This window comes from Salvelinus sp. IW2-2015, linkage group LG31 (assembly GCF_002910315.2).
Source record: "Salvelinus sp. IW2-2015 linkage group LG31, ASM291031v2, whole genome shotgun sequence".
NCBI classification, from domain to species: domain Eukaryota; kingdom Metazoa; phylum Chordata; class Actinopteri; order Salmoniformes; family Salmonidae; genus Salvelinus; species Salvelinus sp. IW2-2015.
Genome location: NC_036870.1, coordinates 26,963,416 through 26,971,903, shown reverse-complemented (window position 1 = coordinate 26,971,903; position 8,488 = coordinate 26,963,416).

Below are 8,488 nucleotides of genomic sequence, written 5' to 3'. Positions count from 1 at the left end.
CCTGAGACCACTGGCGCAGCAGGCAACATAAAACCCTGAACCACGTTGGGCAGCAGCACACATTAACCCTAGGACCACGTTGCAGCAAGGTCACACATAACCCTGGAAGACCACGTTGGCAGCAGCAACATAACCCTGAGACGCACGTTGCAGCAGTCTCCAGACCATGGGCACACATACCCTGAGACCACGTGGCCAGCAGCAGAACATAACCCTGTGACCACGTTGGCCAGCAGCAACAATACCCTGTTGACCACGTTGCAGCAGCCAGCACAGTAAACCCTGAGAAGGCCTTGCGGCAACGTTACTGGGCCGACGGCAGCAGCAGCAACATAACCTGAGACCACGTTGGCACTCATCAGCAACATAACCCTAGACCACGTTGGCAGCAGCAGCCAGCAACATTACCCTGTGACCACGTTGGCAGCTACAAGCAAACATAACCCTGATGACCACGTTTGCGCAGCACACAACATAACCCTCGGGACCACTTGCTGGCAGCAGCAAGCAAATACCCTGAGACCACGTTGGCACAGCAACAACAAACCCTGTGACCAACGTTTGCGCAGCATGCACAGCAACAATGCTTACGCCGTGCCCCAGAGCAACAAACTACCCTGTGCCAACTGGCAGCAGCAACAACAAAACCTAACCGTTGCGGGCAAACCTGAGACCACGTTGGCAGCAGCAACATTACCCATGAGACCACGTTGGCAAGCAGCCAGCGAACATACACCTGTGACCGTTGGCCGGCAGCAGCAGCCAAACATTACCCTGTACCACGTTGGGAGCGCACAGCAACCATAACCCTACACGGTTGGCAGCTCAGCTACTGCCAACTTGCAGAAACGCCAGCAAACCTTTACTCACTGCCAACAACATGACCACGTTGCAGCAGGCAGCTACTTGACCACGGCAGCATTCAGCCAACATAACCCTGTACCACGTTTGGCAGCTGCACAACAACATAACCCTGGACCACGTTGGCAAGCTGCAGCAGCAACATACCCGGAGACAAACGTTGCCAGCTGCAGCAAACATAACCTGAGACCACGTTGCAGTGCAGCACGCAACATAACCCGTGACCACGATTGCAGCTGGCAGCAAACATAACACCTGGTGACGCACGTTGCGGCAGCAGCGAACAACATACCTGAGACGCAGCGTTGGCAGCACAGCAACATTACCCTGGACTACGTTAGCCAGCAGCAGCAAGCATAATAACACTGGGCAGCTCGCGACAAACCTTGACCAACGTTGGCAGCTGCAGCACGCAGCACCGAACCACTTGGAGAGCGCAACATGACTAGGACCACTTGGCAGCGCAGCAACAATTAACCCTGGCAACGTACTGCAGCAGCCATAACCTGAGACCAGTCACACACACCAATAACCCTGTGACCACGGTTGGCAAGCTGCAGCACCATAATGTGACGGCATCAAAGCCAGCAGAAATAACCTGACCGTTGCAGCTGCAGGCAGCAACAGACATGCAGTCAGCAGCACATGACCTGCACACGTTAGGGCAGCTGCAGCAGCTAACATGAACCCCTGAGACCACGTTGGCAGACAGCAACATAACCCTAGTGACCACGTTGGCAGCTGCAGCAACATAACTCGCCTGTGACCGTTGGCAGCTGCAAGCAACAAACATAACCCTGAGACCACGTTGGCAGCTGCAGCAGCAACATTACCCTGAGACCACGTTAAGCAGCAAGCACAACATAAACCCCTGTGACTACGTTGGCAGCAGCAGCAGACATCCCTGAGACTCACTTGGCAGGCAGCAGCAACATAACCGCTGAGACCATCGTTGGCACAGCAGCAGCAACATTACCCTTGGGACCGACGTTGGCAGCTGCAGCCAGAGCACAAACCGCTGAAGACCACGTTGGGCAGCAGCAGCAACAAACCTGGACCACGTTGGCAGCAGGCAGCAGCAACATAACCCTGTGACCACGTTGGGCAGCTGCAGCAGCAACTATAACCATGAGACACGCTTGCAGCAAGCAGCAACATAACCCTGTGATCCGACGTGGCAGCTGCAGCAGGCAACATAACCCTTGACCCGTTGGCAGCACAGCAACTATAAACCCTGAGACCACGTTGGCAGCAGCAGCAACATAACCCCTTGACCACGTTGGCAGCTGCAGCAGCAACATAACCCTGTGACCACGTTGGCAGCAGCAGCAGCAGCAGCAACAACATATCCCTGAGACCATGTTGGCAGCAGCAGCAACATAACCCTGAGACCACGTTGGCAGCAGCAGCAACATAACCCTGAGACCCATGACCCAGTGATGCAACCCGTCAGGATGCTCTCGATGGTGCAGCTGTAAAACATTTTGAGGATCTGAGGACCAATGCCAAATCTTTTCAGTCTCCTGAGGGAGAATAGGTTTTGTCGTGCTCGCTTCACGACAGACTTGGTGTGCTTGGACCATGTTAGTTTGTTGGTGATGTGGACACCAAGGAACTTGGAGCTCTCTACTTGCTCCACTACAGCCCCGTCGATGAGAATGGGGGCGTGCTCGGTCCTCCTTTTCCTGTAGTCCACAATCATCTCCTTTGTCTTGATCACGTTGAGGGAGAGCTTGTTGTCCTTGCACCACTGGGTCAGGTCTCTGACCTCCTCCCTATAGGCTGTCTCGTTGTTGTCGGTCATCAAGCCTACTGCTGTTGTCTTTAGCAAACTTAATGATAGTGTTGGAGTCGTGCCTGGCCGTGCAGTCATGAGTGAACAGGGAGTACAGGAGGGGGCTGAGCACGCACCCCTGAGGAGCCCCCTCGTTGAGGACCAGCGTGGCAGATGTGTTGTTACCTACCCTTACCACCTGGGGGCGGCCCGTCAGGAAGTCCAGGATCCAGTTGCAGAGGGAGGTGTTTAGTCCCAGGGTCCTTAGCTTAGTGACGAGCTTTGAGGGCACTATGGTTTTGAACGCTGAGCTGTAGTCAATTAATAGCATTCTCACATAGGTGTTACTTTTGTCCAGGTGTAAAAGGGCAGTGTGGAGTGCAATAGAGATTGCATCGTTTCTGGATCTGTTGGTGTGGTATGCAAGTTGAGTGGGTCTTGGGTTTCTGGGATAGTGGTGTCGATGTGAGCCATGACCAGCCTTTCAAAGCATTTCATGGCTACAGACGTGAGTGCTATGGGTCGGTAGTCATTTAGGCAGGTTACCTTAGTGATCTTGGGCACAGGGACTATGGTGGTCTTCTTGAAACATGTTGGTATTACAGACTTAGACAGGGAGAGGTTGAAAATGTCAGTGAAGACACTTGCCAGTTGGTCAGCGCATGCTCAGAGTACACGTCATGGCAATCCGTCTGGCCCTGCGGCCTTGTGAATGTTGACCTGTTTGAAGGTCTTGCTCGCTGCAGAGAGCGTGATCACACAGTCATCCGGAACAGCTGATGCTCTCATGCATGTTTCAGTGTTACTTGCCTCGAAGCGAGCATAGAAGTTATTTAGCTCGTCTGGTAGCCTCGTGTCACTGGGCAGCTCTCGGCTGTGCTTCCCTTGTAGTCTGTAATAGTTTGCAAGCCCTCCCACATCCGACGAGCGTCTGAGCTGGTGTAGTACGATTTGATCTTAGTCTTGTATTGATGCTTTGCCTGTTTGATGGTTCGTCAGAGGGCATAGCGGGATTTCTTATAAGCTTCCGGGTTGGAGTCCTGCTCCTTGAAATTGGCAGCTCTACCCTTTAGCTCAGTGCGGATGTTGCCTGTAATCCATGGCTTCTGGTTGGGGTATGTACGTACGTACAGTCACTGTGGGGATGACATCCTCAATGCACTTATTGATTTAGCCATGTGTTGTACTCCTCATTGCCATCGGAATAATCCCAGAACATATTCCAGTCTGTGCTAGCAAAGCAGTCCTGTACTTTAGCATCTGCTTCATCTGACCACTTTTTTATAGACTTACACCGAACCCAAACCGGCTGCGCTCGTGCGCCATCGTGCATAAATTCATTTTGTCCCCCCACACAAAACACGATCACGACACGCAGGTTAAAATATCAAAACAAACTCTGAACCAATTACATTAATTTGGGGACAGGTTGGAAAGCATTAAACAGTTATGCCAATTTAGCTAATTTGTCCTATTTAGCTAGCTTGCTGTTGCTAGCTAATTTGTCCTGGGATATAAACATTGAGTTGTTATTTTATCTGAAATGCACAAGGTCCTCTACTCTGACAATTAATTCACACATAAAACGGTCAAACTAATCGTTTCTAGTCATCTCTCCTCCTTCTAGGCTTTTTCTTCTCTTCTTTATATTGCTTTTGGCAACTTTCATATATTAGGTGCATTACCACCACTGACCTCGTTCTTCTTTCAGTCACCCACGTGGGTATAACCAATGAGGAGACGGCATGTGGGGATCTGCTTCTATAAACCAATGAGTAGATGGAAGAGGCAGAACTTGCAGCGCGATCTGAGTCACAAATAGAACTGACTTCTATTTTAGCCCTTGGCGCACGCCAATGAGTGTCTACTCATTGGCGTGCGCGAGCAGTGTGGGTGCAATAATTTAATAATATAGATTTCTAAATGTATTTTGGTATAGTCAGCCTGTGGGTCTTCCTGCTTTAATTTTTGCTTGTAAGCAGGAATCAGGAGGATAGAATTATGGTCAGATTTGCCAAATGGAGGGCGAGGGGGAGCTTTGTACGCATCTTCGTGTGTGGAGTAAAGGTGGTCTAGAATTATTTTCACTCTGGTTGCACATTTATCATGCTGATAGAAATGAGGTAAAACTGATTTAAGTTTCCCTGCATTAAAGTCGCCACTAGGAGCGCGGCTTCTGGATGAGCGTTTTCCTGTTTGTTTATGGCGGTATACAGCTCATTGAGTGCGGTTTTAGTGCCAGCATCGGTCTGTGGTGGTATGTAGACAGCTACGAAAAATATAGATGAAAACTCTCTAGGTAGATAGTGTGGTCTACAGCTTATCATGACATATTCTACAATCAGGCGAGCAAAACCTTGAGACTTCCTTAGATTTCGTGCACCAGCTGTTGTTCATATATATGCATAGGCCCACGCCCCGTGTCTTACCAGAGGCTGCTGTTCTATCCTGCCAATGGAGTGTATAACCCGCCAGCTGTATGTTCTTAATGTCGTCATTCAGCCATGAATTGGTGAAACAAAAGATATTACAGTTTTTAATGTCCTGTTGGTAGGATATATGTGCTTTCAGCTCGTTCTATTTATTTCCCAGCGATTGAAGGTTAGCTAGCAGGACCCTGATCTTTTTTCCATTAAATCTCAGTTTCCTTCTCCAGCAAATCACTGGGATCTGTGCCTGGCCGGGTGTCTGTAGTAGTATATCCCTCCCATCCGACTCATTGAAGAAGAACTCTTTGTCCAGTTTGAAGTGAGCAATCGCAGTTCTGATGTCCAGAAGCTCTTTTCATTCATAAGAGACGGTAGCAGCAACATTATGTACAAAACAAGTTACGAACAAGAGCCGATAAGACGGCAGCCCTACCCTCCAGCGCCACGTTAGTTTCATCTAACCAATCATGTTCATTCTGCCCTGATTGGAAAAGGCTTAACAGGTGAAACCAATAAAAAGTACCCACTGACCTATCATTCAACCAATCACGTCATCCCCAACTACCTCTGGGGGTGGTCAGGGAGATCAGATCTTTTAATTGTCTATACCGGTCTAAAAAATGTGAGCACAATCAGAATGTAGTTGTAACAGAAAATAAGCAGCTGATAAATGAAATGCAAAAAATATGAAGTAATAGCATACAATGATATAATTAATTTGTTTCATTTAGTGTGATACATTGTACAGATAAGATTTACAGGATTAATTAGGGCTCTTTTCAATCTGGATCGCTGAAGTGTTACAGATTACACAATAGAAATGTAAAGGTAATTTCTGATTGAGACGACATATGCATCGTGTACCGTGAATGCAGCCTCCGCTAACTTGGGAACATTGCACTGTAACGCTGAACTTCCGTAATATGGATTGAATGGAGCCCTTAGTCCGTAGGAAACATTATTACAATCATCTGACTGTACAAAAAGTGTACGTCAACTTGTACACATCATACAACAGTGTGCAATCTGATTTACATTTTAATTACAAATTGCATGAGATTCAGATTATATAGAAGATAAATTGCAAATAATTTAATCAATGATGGCTATATTACAGAGAATTAAACATTAAATGAACAGGTCAAATTTAACAGATGGAGACACGTGTCATTAAGTGAGGGTTACTCTTTGGCCGGGTTTGAACGTCACTGTGACCTGAGGCTTACCTTGTCCTGAAGCTCCAAAGAACTTATACCTGAAAATACAGAAAACAAAAATGTTGGAAAGAGAAATGCTTTAGAGGAACATAGTGGAAGAAAGTAAAACATTTGTCATAGATAAAAAAAAGTTAGAAATGTGTTGATGCTTTTTGTTATTCATCTTAACTTTGTATTTTAATAGCTCTTTGTCAACAGCAAATGAAAAAGAATAATACAAAAAAACAGCAAAGTAAGAATTACAATTACAGAATAACGTAGCTAGCATGGTGTCAAAACTATCTTGAAAAGACAGTATTCAATAGCTGTCATATTCTTGCCGGTTTCACCTCTCGACATCAAAGTATCCATCAGTACAATGAGAGATGACAGAGACACCCAGCAGATGAAGGATTCATCCTGTGAGAAAATGGAAGAAAATGTTCTTTGTGACATTTATTTTTTCCAGAAATGTAGCAGAACGAAATGGAGGAATAGGCCTGGTTGCCAGTTTCAATCCGTTTCTGTTTTAGCCAACTCCTCTGTCACTTGTTGTCATGCCAAATATGGAGTTGTCTGAGGCAATAATAACAAATCTGGCAACCAGGGTAAAGGATGAAGGATTTTGACATATATTTGGTGTTTGTTTGAATCTACTTTGATTCTTGAGGTATGATTGATCAAAATATATGACATCTACTACATTCTTATCAGAGCAAAGATGTACTCTAGTACTACTCACAGGTCTAAAGGAGGAATAATTTGAACATACATTTGGGGTTTATTTTCATCTACTTTGACTCATGAGAAATGATTGCTGAGAAATATTGATATCTATTACATTTTTATGGAGAGCAAATGTGTTTCCCAACTCCAGTCCTCGAGTACCACCAAAAGCACACATTTTTGTTGTAGCCCCAGACAAGCACACCTGATTAACCCATAAGAGTCTAAGCCCTCTCTAAGCTGGGGGAGGGGGTGGGGTTCTACTAAGCTATATGGAAATGTTTTAAGAAAGTCATACCAAGGATCATTTAGCTATTTGATTTTTAAGATCACTTGAAGTACCAATAAAAAAATATATATTTGAGGGAAAATTGTATTTGGCCTTAGCGCTTTGAGCCAATACAACCGCATTGAATAACAGATTCACTACATGGAACAACAGATAGTCCCCCCAAAAATATAAAATAAGTTTGTTCTGAAGTGTCTGTCCTACGTTCGGTGGGACGTCACTAGGGTCCAGCAGCACCATGGAGTGATTCAGCCTGCTCCCGCCCTCTCCCGCAGAGTCATCAGACCCACTGCTGTGGTTCAGGAAGCTCATGACGCTGTCCAAACCCGACCACAGGTTCTGGTGAAATAAAGAAAGGAGTTAATGTGCTTGCTGAAAGCCAGAACCAGAAATACTTCATTTTCTATAAGAAATGTTGTTTTCTAATTATTCCTACAGTTCTTTGCCCAGACAAGGGCCCATTCGAGACATGGGTGACATGGAGTGGATTAAATTGGCTAGACTCATCCAGTCCTACTACTACCTTGATGTACTGTATGTGTCATTTAGCATTTCATATTGGAAAACTGGGTTTGTGGGTCATCACATTGATGTGGGAAATGTCACACCTCCCCTGCCATTAGCCCCAGAGCACCCCCTGGCTGTAGGATGACAAGTGCAGCAGGCTGAACACCAGGCTGCTGTGGATGGCCTCTAGCTGGGTGTTGTACAGCAAGGCTTTCAGGTCAGCTTCAGTGAAGGTGTCTGTGGCCCCTGCCGATGTGCCCTTGAGTAAAGCACTTATCTATAGCAATTTAGGGTTAAGAGCATCTGCTAAATGACAAAAAAAATTATGTCAACAACCCAGGCTGGGAGCAGCAGAGTGGATACAAATTATCACTAATTTTCATACAAAGATAAAATGCTTTCTTCCATTAAAATCCCTCAAAAGCCTACAGCTGCATGTTTCTGACATATCACACTTCTTTTGACAAGAGCCTTATTGGCCCTGGTCAGGAGGGGGACAGTAGAGACTATAGAGGACTGAATGTGGTCCAGACCTGGTCAGGAGGGGGACAGTAGAGACTATATAGATGAATGATGGTCAGACGCTTCGGTTCAGAGGGGCGTAGAGACTATATAGGACTGAATGTGGTCCAGACCTGGTCAGGAGGGGGACAGTAGAGACTATAGAGACTGAATGTGGTCCAGACCTGGTCAGGAGGGGGACAGT